The sequence below is a fragment of the Lepisma saccharinum genome, chromosome 6 (assembly GCF_977018435.1).
Source record: "Lepisma saccharinum chromosome 6, izLepSacc3.1, whole genome shotgun sequence".
NCBI classification, from domain to species: Eukaryota; Metazoa; Arthropoda; class Insecta; order Zygentoma; family Lepismatidae; genus Lepisma; species Lepisma saccharinum.
Genome location: NC_139234.1, coordinates 7,579,645 through 7,589,946, shown reverse-complemented (window position 1 = coordinate 7,589,946; position 10,302 = coordinate 7,579,645).

Sequence of the window (10,302 nt, the reverse complement as noted above, 5' to 3'; positions counted from 1 at the left end):
GTTCAACTTCCGAACTCTAGAGATGATTAAATCTGCATTCAGTACAAAAACATTATTGTGAACACTCGTATGCGAACCGCACGCGACGCCACTGCTGGTTACAAGCTAGCGTACATGGGTACACTTTTGCATCGCCTACTGGTGTAGTGTGTAGCGTTGCAACGGTGACGGAGGCAAACTGTGGAATTCTAGAAAATCTAGGTTCTTCATTTTGGCTTTTGGCTACATTTAGGTCATTTTGGCTCTTTTCGATGTGTGTGGGTCGGCAACATTGGTCGTTTGTTGGATTATAATATGTGAGTTGCATGTAGGTTCGTTCACTTTGGAGATTCGTTCTTATAGTTCAAGCATGCGATCTGTTAAGAAAGGAGCGGGTTGGAAGTTTTGTTTTCTTCTCGGCTACAGGAGCCAATCAAAAGCTAAAAATCATTTCATACCTAACGGGACTTTGCTTTTAAAAATGAAAAGAGAAGAACTTGCTTTGCTTCCATTAATGTTGCCACATTGTGACTGTCATCTTTTTATAACATTCACAATTAAGTTGCATTAATGATAAAAATCTTTGATAAGAAGAAAGACATTTCATTATCACTGTTACTGTTCTAATTATGTATTATGGGATATAGTGTAATATACCAATTCGTAAGTAGATTTCAGTATTTTTCTTTCTTAAAACAAATAATATATTTGTTTTAGTTGCTAATACAAAACTAACAGCAACAATTATGGCGACCTTCAGCCAGGATTCGTGAATATATAGTGTGGAAGTTATCTTCTGATTACTTTAAATAATGGATCGGAAACAACATTCTTACAACTTAAGAACGGGAGTTTTCTTAAGATCCGATGTCGTCGATAGTTTCAGGGAAAATGAAACTATTGAAGAAAATGGTGACCCAATTAAGAATATTATTTGTTGCAGTAACATTGAAGCAGATTCTCGTCTTGTGAAGTGCAATAGCTGCAATAAATGGGAACATTTGGAGTGCAGAGGTTTGACTGTAATGCACTGGGTAATATTTAGTTCTTCTAATGAAAGCTATTTTTGTAAATCTTGTAAACCAGATTTTGATCCTTTTTTGTTAAAGTCTTATACAAGTACAGTGAATCCAAACTTGGACAAGATTATTGCTGCATTTCAAGTTACGGTTACCCAAAGTTTGCAGCAAAATAATGAAAATCTTCAAGAAAAGTTGCAACAGAATATTCGCTGTGAATTACAACAAAATAATGAAATGTTGCAAAAGGAGTTGCAAAAGGATATGCAACAAAATAATGAAATGTTGCAAAAGGAGTTGCAAAAGGATATGCAACAAAATAATGAAATGTTACAAAGGGAATTGCAACAAAGTAATGAAAATCTGGAACAGAAGTTTCAAGCCATTCAAAATGAATTACAGCAGCATAATGTTTGGTTTTAACGGCCGGCTTGATCATATTGAACATTCGTTACAAGATGTTGCCCAAACTTGTCAAAATGTTAGCAGTGAGTTGAGGTGTAAATTGGATGAAGGTATTAGTACAATGCATGTCGAAGTTTCAGTTATTCAAGAACAAATGAAGAGTCATGATGGAAAGTTGGCAAGGTTGGAAGTCTGCAATGAGGAAATTATGGAGAAATTTACTCAACATGAGGTTAGGTTTGAAACATTAAATGCCGAATTAGATAGAATGAAGGTAGTTCAGACTGCTACATGTAGCTCTGAAACCTTGGTAAATGACCTTAGAGATAGGGTTATTTCTTTGGAGCAAGGCAATGCCATCAGCAACAGTGTTGCTAACGAAACTTTGAATGGAAGACGAGAACTGAGCGAAGAGGATGGAAATAGTAAACAAACTGAGCATGTGGCTTGTCAAACAAATAACGCAAATTCAAATCGAAGATCACGAAATGTTAAATTTCGGGATAGTGCTCGAAGTGACAAACGTGGTGTTGGTTCTTCCGGTTATGATTCATCTGATATTGATGTACCTGTAATTACTAAACGTAAATCAGGTCAGAACGCTACTTCTTTTGGAACTGATTTTACCTATAGGCTTTCCAATACATCTTATTTGTGGGATCCTCCATCGCGTGACGAATCACCTGCTCATTTCACTATACATCCGTTGGCCAATAGGGACTTCGCACTTTCGGAGAATACAAATAGAGTGCATTACAATGAACCTTGTTCTACTAACCATTATGGTTATGGAAGTCCTCTGAATGCCAGTTTTCATAATGAAACTCAGTGTTGTACAACGAAAGCTTATTCAAATAATCCAATTTCACAAATGTGTTTTCAGCATACACCTTCATGTGAGAAGCCATTATATACTGTGGCTGGTAATACAAATGCTACAACTTCAATGAGTCCGATGTTTTGTAATCAAAATTACATTCCCAGAAATGACATTTTGTATGATCCAATTAACATTGCTTCTAAGAATTCTCAGTCTCCAAATTTTGAATCAAACCAGTTTTGTAAACCTGCGCGTGCAGAATGTAATACAAATGTTTCTGCAAGAAACCCATTTGGAGAATGCCCGGGTAAAGTTATTCATGTAAATGAGCTAAGCCAGTTACCACGTTTTGGAGGTGACGTCTCGAAACAATCAGCTAGGGAGTTTATAGACCAGCTGACAACAATGTTAAATTTGATTGGTGTATCTTCTCAATATCGCCTGCAAGTTATTCACAAATGTTTCTACAATACTGCAGCGTATTGGTTCAATAGTGAAAGACGGAATTTCTCATCATATGATGATTTTGTGTGCAAGTTTCTTGAACAATTTGCTTCGAATGATTTGTTAGAAAGCCAACTGACAGTTTTGCGTTCTCGTAAATACAACACATCTTCTGGTTTATCATTAGAAGCGTACGCTTCGAAGGTATATTCATCTTATTGCAACCTTGTAGAAAAGCCTAAACAAGCTGAGATAATAAGAGTAATTCTGAAGCAATTGCCAGAAACAGTTTCTAAGAATGTGGGTTGCCACGAAATTTCCAACCTTAAACAATTAACACAAAAACTCAGGGCAATAGACTTATATTCTAGTGATAAAACCAAATCTTTGTCACTACCTGGTGATTATATAAGCGGGGAGTACAACTCGAATAGGTTCGAAAAATCTAGGCATTTTGTAAGGCAAGTGTCTATGGAAAATAAGTCATGCAGCGATTCATCTACCCAAACAGTAGCTTCAGAGAGACTTATGGGCCAACCAGCTGCTAGGAATCCCAGAAGCAACTATAGGCAATCTGGAGCTAGTCAAGAGAGCTATAGGCGACAAGGTAACGATCGAAGTTTGTACTTTCATAATAATAATCGAAGAACAAACACTCAAAGGAACGCTAGTAATAGCAATAATACAGATGCACCTAGATACAACAGGAATAGAAGATTTCAAAGTCCGACCAATACAGAATTGCGAGGTGACTCCATTAACACTAACTCAGAGATTTCAGCAAGGAACAATGGAAATTTCCGAAATGGAATGAATTTCAATGACATTAGTTTAAATCAAGAATGTTCTTCAGTAAATAATGTTACTAGTGGGAGCCCTGTGAGAACATTAAACAATTACACGCCGATTTGATCTTGGGAGCACCATTTTTATGGAAGTACAAGGCTATAATTAATTATCTTATGTCTACTGTTGAACTAATCCATTTAAGTGGTCGGGAAGTATCCGCTCCTTTTGTTCAGAGTTCCACAAATAATACTTGGTCGTTACATTATGTAGCTGGATCTTATAAAACTTTGACATTTGAATCTTCTCATGTGGATGATTGTGTTTATGTAGCTTCTAAAGAAGATATTCATAAGAAAGTTTATGGCAACGAATATTGTGAAGCTGAAGTTGATGATTTATTTAATTTATTGCTCAAATACCAAATGTATAATTTAATATTTGGGTTACTTACAAATATTGCTTTGCTTAAAGGAAGTTAAGAACAATTTTGTTAACTTGGCGTCTTTAGATGGACCAAAGATAAAATGTAGATCTAATTTGCAAAATATCAAACTGTTACGCAACGCTAATGAAGAATGCGCAAGGGTAACAATGTAGTTTCGAATTGATTGTCATTCTTTGAAAGATTTGTCATAGTATTAAATGTTGTTTTGAATGTTGAATATTTTAAAGTTATGTAACTGTTCGATGTATATATTTAAAATCTTGTATCTTTTTAAGCCATCAAAGTATGATGTCTATATTTTCTTCACCCCAGGAGGGGAGATTATTGTGACTGTCATCTTTTTATAACATTCACAATTAAGTTGCATTAATGATAAAAATCTTTGATAAGAAGAAAGACATTTCATTATCACTGTTACTGTTCTAATTATGTATTATGGGATATAGTGATATATACCAATTCGTAAGTAGATTTCAGTATTTTTCTTTCTTAAAACAAATAATATATTTGTTTTAGTTGCTAATACAAAACTAACAGCAACAACATGAAGGGAAATGTGCAAAAACAAAATGGAAATTTCAAATCATGAGAATCAATTAGTTATAACAGGTTATATTGGTTAGGCTTGCCACACGCCAGAATTGTTTGCAGAATTTGAGTCACATAAAAATCTCTATAAATGAAATAAACATAAACTCACTACATGTTGATAATCGAACAATTTTACCAATTCACACAGATATTCGAATTTTAACTACATCTGCATGGGCCATACCATCAATAGGAATTAAGGTAGATGCCACCCCAGGAGTAAGCATTAGTCGAACTGGACTCTTCTTTGGATAATGTTCAGAGATGTGTGGTTATTGAAATTTTAACTTTGTTCTCAGGTGGCCTCGGGACTGGACATAAGGGTTTAAAATATAAAATAGGATTCGATCAGACACGTATCTAGAAATATATTTGGAGGACGAACCAAGTGTCCCAGAAATAATAATATATTGAAATTAAAACAATTAAATTAATTATTGATTAAAGTATGTAAATTTATTAATATTGCATTTTTATTATTACATGAATTCTTAAAAAGATGGTAGAGTATCAATGCAACAGCATATATTTATTATCTAGTTTGCGTGTGCAAGATCGCCAATTTGTATAAAAACAAGAAAATTAATGTCAAATTGATAAAGAGTTGACTATTTATTTAATAAGAAAAAATATGTTGATGATTAACATTTTATGCATATTTTCATAAGTAGTGTTCATAAATCTACTTTGGTACTTCCTTCAAAGAAGTGTGATCATCACAAAATAATAATCCTTGCCTTCCAAGTTCATAGTAATTAAATAACCATCGATTATAGTGCAACAAATGCTGAAAAGTACATTTTCATTATTTTATTTTAGTACTTGGTAAGTTTTTCTGCGGGGTGTCCGGACCCCTCCCGCTTTAAATACGTCCTTGGATTCGATCAAAACACTATGCGCAGTTTGCCAATTATAATAGAATCCACAGGTAGGCCATGGCTCGCTGTATTGTTAGCCCAAGGCATCCAAACAGATAAGTCCTGGCTGGCTGACCATTGACATGCATTGTTTTTGCGCAACAGCTGCAACTTTACAAACACGTTGGGACCGACGTCTCGTTGTGTGCACCTGCCTCCAGACAGGGCTCGGGTTCGGGTGGAAGGGGAAGCTAGACAATACGTTTTTCTCCCCCCCTCCCCCAACTCTTCGGGACATGCTTTCACCCCCGATGATTTCCTGGAATGTTCGTCTTTCCCACCGGCTGACCTACAATCCTTGGTTGTGGAAGCCAGTGTTGCCACATAACAAACACACGGACGCTATCAAAGAGGGTTTCGAGTCTTGCGCCCCTTTGCTTCTGAAATCCAGAAGGTTTATTGTCAGATGCTAACAATGCTGTGGTCGTATGCAAGCAGCGTTCTAAAGGAAATTTTGATTGATGTCTCGCTGTGTCGAAATTACAATTCCTGTCCAAATTCCCCTTAATAAAATGCCTGATCTTAAGAATTTGAAAGGTTTCTTTTCTCCAGAAAATTGAATTGAATTGGTTATTTAAGTCCACTTTATGCACAGTAAGGCTAATGGGGACTGGACCTACAGTTTAAAGTGGGATCCGAACCACTATGTGCCTCCACCGGGTATCGAACCCGAATTTTCTCCAGAAAAAATTAACAAAATTTAAACATTAGGGAAAAGAGTAAACTAAACTCCGTGACAACCGTCTGAAGCGACTTTTCATTGGGTGACGCGTGAGTCCCCTCGCCACTATTTTCCGTATTCAGGACACTTCGTTTTCACGTAGCTCCCCAATTGTCCTCCAGACGCTGGGTGCACCAAAAAGTTTTGAGCTCCTACTGGGAAACGAACCCGGACCGCTCGCACCAAAGGCGAGAGACTAACCCAATATTTATATTCAAAAGAATTTCCCCATAGAAATTCAACGACAGTATGTGCGGAACATCTCAGACTGAACAAAACTATATTATTATTATAAGAGTACTGTCCAGCATTGATGCTTGAAACATACAACTAACTAACTAACTCTCTAGCCTTCTTAAACCCGAAGGTTCATGGCTGCAGCAACACAGGCCTTCCATCTGTCCCTATCTTGAGCAAGATCTATATACTCTTTTCCATCCCTACCGATTTCCTTTAGGTCCATCTCAACGTTGTCCCTCCATCTTCGTCTTGGCCTTCCTATAGGTCTCTTACCATCAGGTTTCCCAGCAAGAATCCTGTGAACTCCTCTTTCCTCTCCCATTCATGCCACATGGCCTGCCCACCTAAGTCTTCTTGATTTAATTATTCTAATAATATCTGGACATGAATACAAATTATGTACTTCTAAATTATGTAACCTTCTCCACTCACCTGTCTCCTCATCCCTTTTAGGTCCAAATATTTTCCTAAGGATCTTATTTTCAAATACTCTCAATTTATGTTCCTCTTTCAATGTAAGGGACCAAGTTTCACACCCATATAATACTACAGGCAAAATTACTGTTTTGTATATTTTAACTTTTAGTTTCTTAGATATTAAACGAGAAGACAAAAGTTTATGAAGAGAGAAGTAACATGCATTTCCTGAATTGAGCCTACTTTTTATTTCCTCTTTAATATAATTTTCATTTGTTAATATTACTCCTAAGTATTTGAATTTGGAAACTGGTTCAAACGAGTTGTTATCAATAATTAGATTTTGATTATTACCTAACACTTGGTTTCGGCCTGTAAGCATATATTTAGTTTTCTCTTTGTTAACTTCCAAACCTATCTCTTTAGCAGTTTTGAAAAATATTTTAGCATTATTCTTAATCGTATTTATATCATCCCCCAGTAAGTCTACATCATCTGCATATGCTAACAACTGAGTCACACCATTTAATTTTAGTCCTTCTTTAGTTTCTTTTACCTTCCTTACAGCATATTCTAAGGCAAAATTAAAGAGCAATGGAGATAATGCATCTCCTTGTTTTAACCCATCATGAATTATAAATTTGTCAGACATATTATTACCCACACGAATTTTACTTTCTGTTTCACTGGTGCATATTTTTATCATACTAACAAGCTTCTTAGGTATTCCAAACTCTACTAATATATTATATAATTTATCTCTTTTGACCGAATCATATGCTTTTTTGAAATCAATGAATAGCTTGAAACATACATCCTTTAAAAAAATAAAATTTCTTGTTGAATAAATATTAAAATAAATTTCGACATTTTATTTATTAAATTTGGTTTCTCCACCGTCTTTTAGAAGCAGGGGCATTTTTTTTAAAAAAAAATACAATACTGTGTAACGTGTGAACTGCACATTGCAAATTAGTTTGTCAATTCGTCTCAGCAGGGATGCCCACAGGGGGATTCATGACGCGCTTGCATCATGGGATTTTTTTTAGGGGGGGGACAAAATTTTATTGTTTAGCTACCATATCTTTACACAAAAATTGGGGGATCGTTTCGTTTGATTGACTTATTTTTTTTTAGTTATGGTTATTAGATGTTCAGCATCTACTTCATGATTTAACAACTTCCACAAGAATACTATTTCCTGTAGCAAACATGAAAGTGAGCCTTGTCCTTTTTTTTTATTTTTTATAGTCGTCCCTTAATTTCAACTTTACTGAAAGGTTTCGAATGTCATGCGCCTTTCGATTGTTGGCATCTTGGCCAGTGGTAAACAATGTCTGGTGTTTTCTTTGTGGCAGGGGTGTCCATCCCCCAAGGCCAATGGCGCTTCCCCCCAAAATCATGTCATGCGTCCGCCGCAAATCATATCATTCGGGACCTCAAACCATATCGTAATCCCCACAAAGTATTTAATTACGACAGCGTGTCTACCGAAAGTAACTTTTTTTCTTAGCTTTACAGAACAGTATACTTGATCTGCCCTTCCTCCTTAAACAGGGGTGCTCATCACTCATGACCACCCCTAAAATCGTTCATCATAATCGAAAATATCGTTTGTCTTGTAATGCAGCTATAGTATAAAAAAATCACATTCACCTCATTAAAGAGCCAAACATGCATCCTAGCAACAGAGAATTGCGAGTGAAGCGAGCAAGAAAATTTTTTGCATCCATTTCTTTGTAGGCTTTCAAGAATATTAATTTTTCCAGCTTCTCCTTTGGCACGTTCGGGGTCGAAAACGTGTGTATACCATATCGCTAAATACAGCCTTCAAAATTTAATGTTCGAACCCTCTCTTTACTACAGAAATCCTTTGGCAATCTAGGATTTAACGCTTATCCAAAGCTTCCTATCTCCCCCCTTAAATTTAATACTCAATCCTACCACCAAGATTTCCATGCAATTTTAGAATTACTGTTGATATTGAAGAGTGAATATTGCCTTCTCCAAAAAAATAATTCTCAGTCTCCACACCAAAATTTCTCAAAAGTCTAAGACAATAATAATACATAAGGATTGGATATCCCCCTCAATTTAATGCTCAATCTCCCTCTAACTACAATACTCGCCATAATCTAAGACCTAGAGTTGGATACTGTCCCCCCAAAGTTTAATTCAGAATGCCCCCCAGAACCCAAGTGTCAATTAAGGCCTAATATGCAAGAGGTGGATATTTCTCCACCCTTCGATAATACCCTTAAACACTTTCTTTTCTTCGTCTAATGGATTAAATATGGTGCATTTAAGGTGTGAAATTTTTACATATATTTTGGAAAAATATATAAATGTTAAATTTTATATTATTTTAAGGAAAAAATCCCCCCAAAAAATCTCGATGGCGCACCCCTGCTTTGTGGTAGTTTCCAGTCGGCTCGGAACTTCCGACATGCGGACTTCAGTTTACTGTCAGTTTTCGTTGTGTAAAGCATAGGCGCCAACTTCGAGAGGTAAGGCACTTTCTGCCCCCCCCCCCAATTCACCGAGAGGGACAGATATTTTGTATATTTACATACATAAAATATTGTTCATGCCAACCTTAGCCCCCAAATTTATTTCAAGTTGCCGCCTCTGCACAGTAAGGCTAATCGGGACTGGACCTACAGTTTAAAGTGGGATCCGAAACACTTGAGCCTCCACCGGGTATCGAACCGGGGACCCCTTGATTACAAGGCGACGACGCTACCACTGCGCCATCGGGGAGGCCTCTTGGTCGAGGAGGGTCTTTGTGTAGATCAGCATGGAGAAATGAAGAAGTGGGGATGCTTATGCAAATTATCCTAGCAGGAGGGGATGGTTAATGGAAATGTACATAACTGGGGGAAAAGCACCCCTCTGCACTCCTTCTCCACACCCACAACTCCAGCACTGAGGATCTATTATTAATATAAAAAGGTCTTGTTTCATGAAATATATCGAAAATAAATGCTATTGTTGAAATTATTATTAATAATGTCCACTATTATTAAAATTGAAATCCTTTTCGGAATTCAGTCTTTCCGATCGACTTTCATTGAGTGACGAATTTTCAGTGAATGAATTCCCATCACCGCCCTATTACCCGTCTTTCAAGGCTGGAGTCCGCCATATTTCGTTCTACTAGATTTCAATTGAACTTGTGATGCTGGGTTAACACTGGAAATCTAGAGGTCCAGTTCAACCCCCAAAACAGAAATGAGCACTTTGTTGAATACATTAGTTACTATTAGTATTAGAAGGCTAATGTGAGGGGATTACTTTATATCATACATTTTAGACCGATGAGAAGGTCCGGAAAAATGCAGATAGATACATCAAAAATTTTTAGATCCAATTTGTGCAATTGGAAACAATATTGATTTATTAGTGCGCAATTAATTTCCCTGGACGCCATGGCATTCTCTCTTTTACAACTTTTTTTTAGATCATTCGTGCCCAATGGCTGGCCCCGCCGCCCCTCTGAACTTGATGAAAACAAG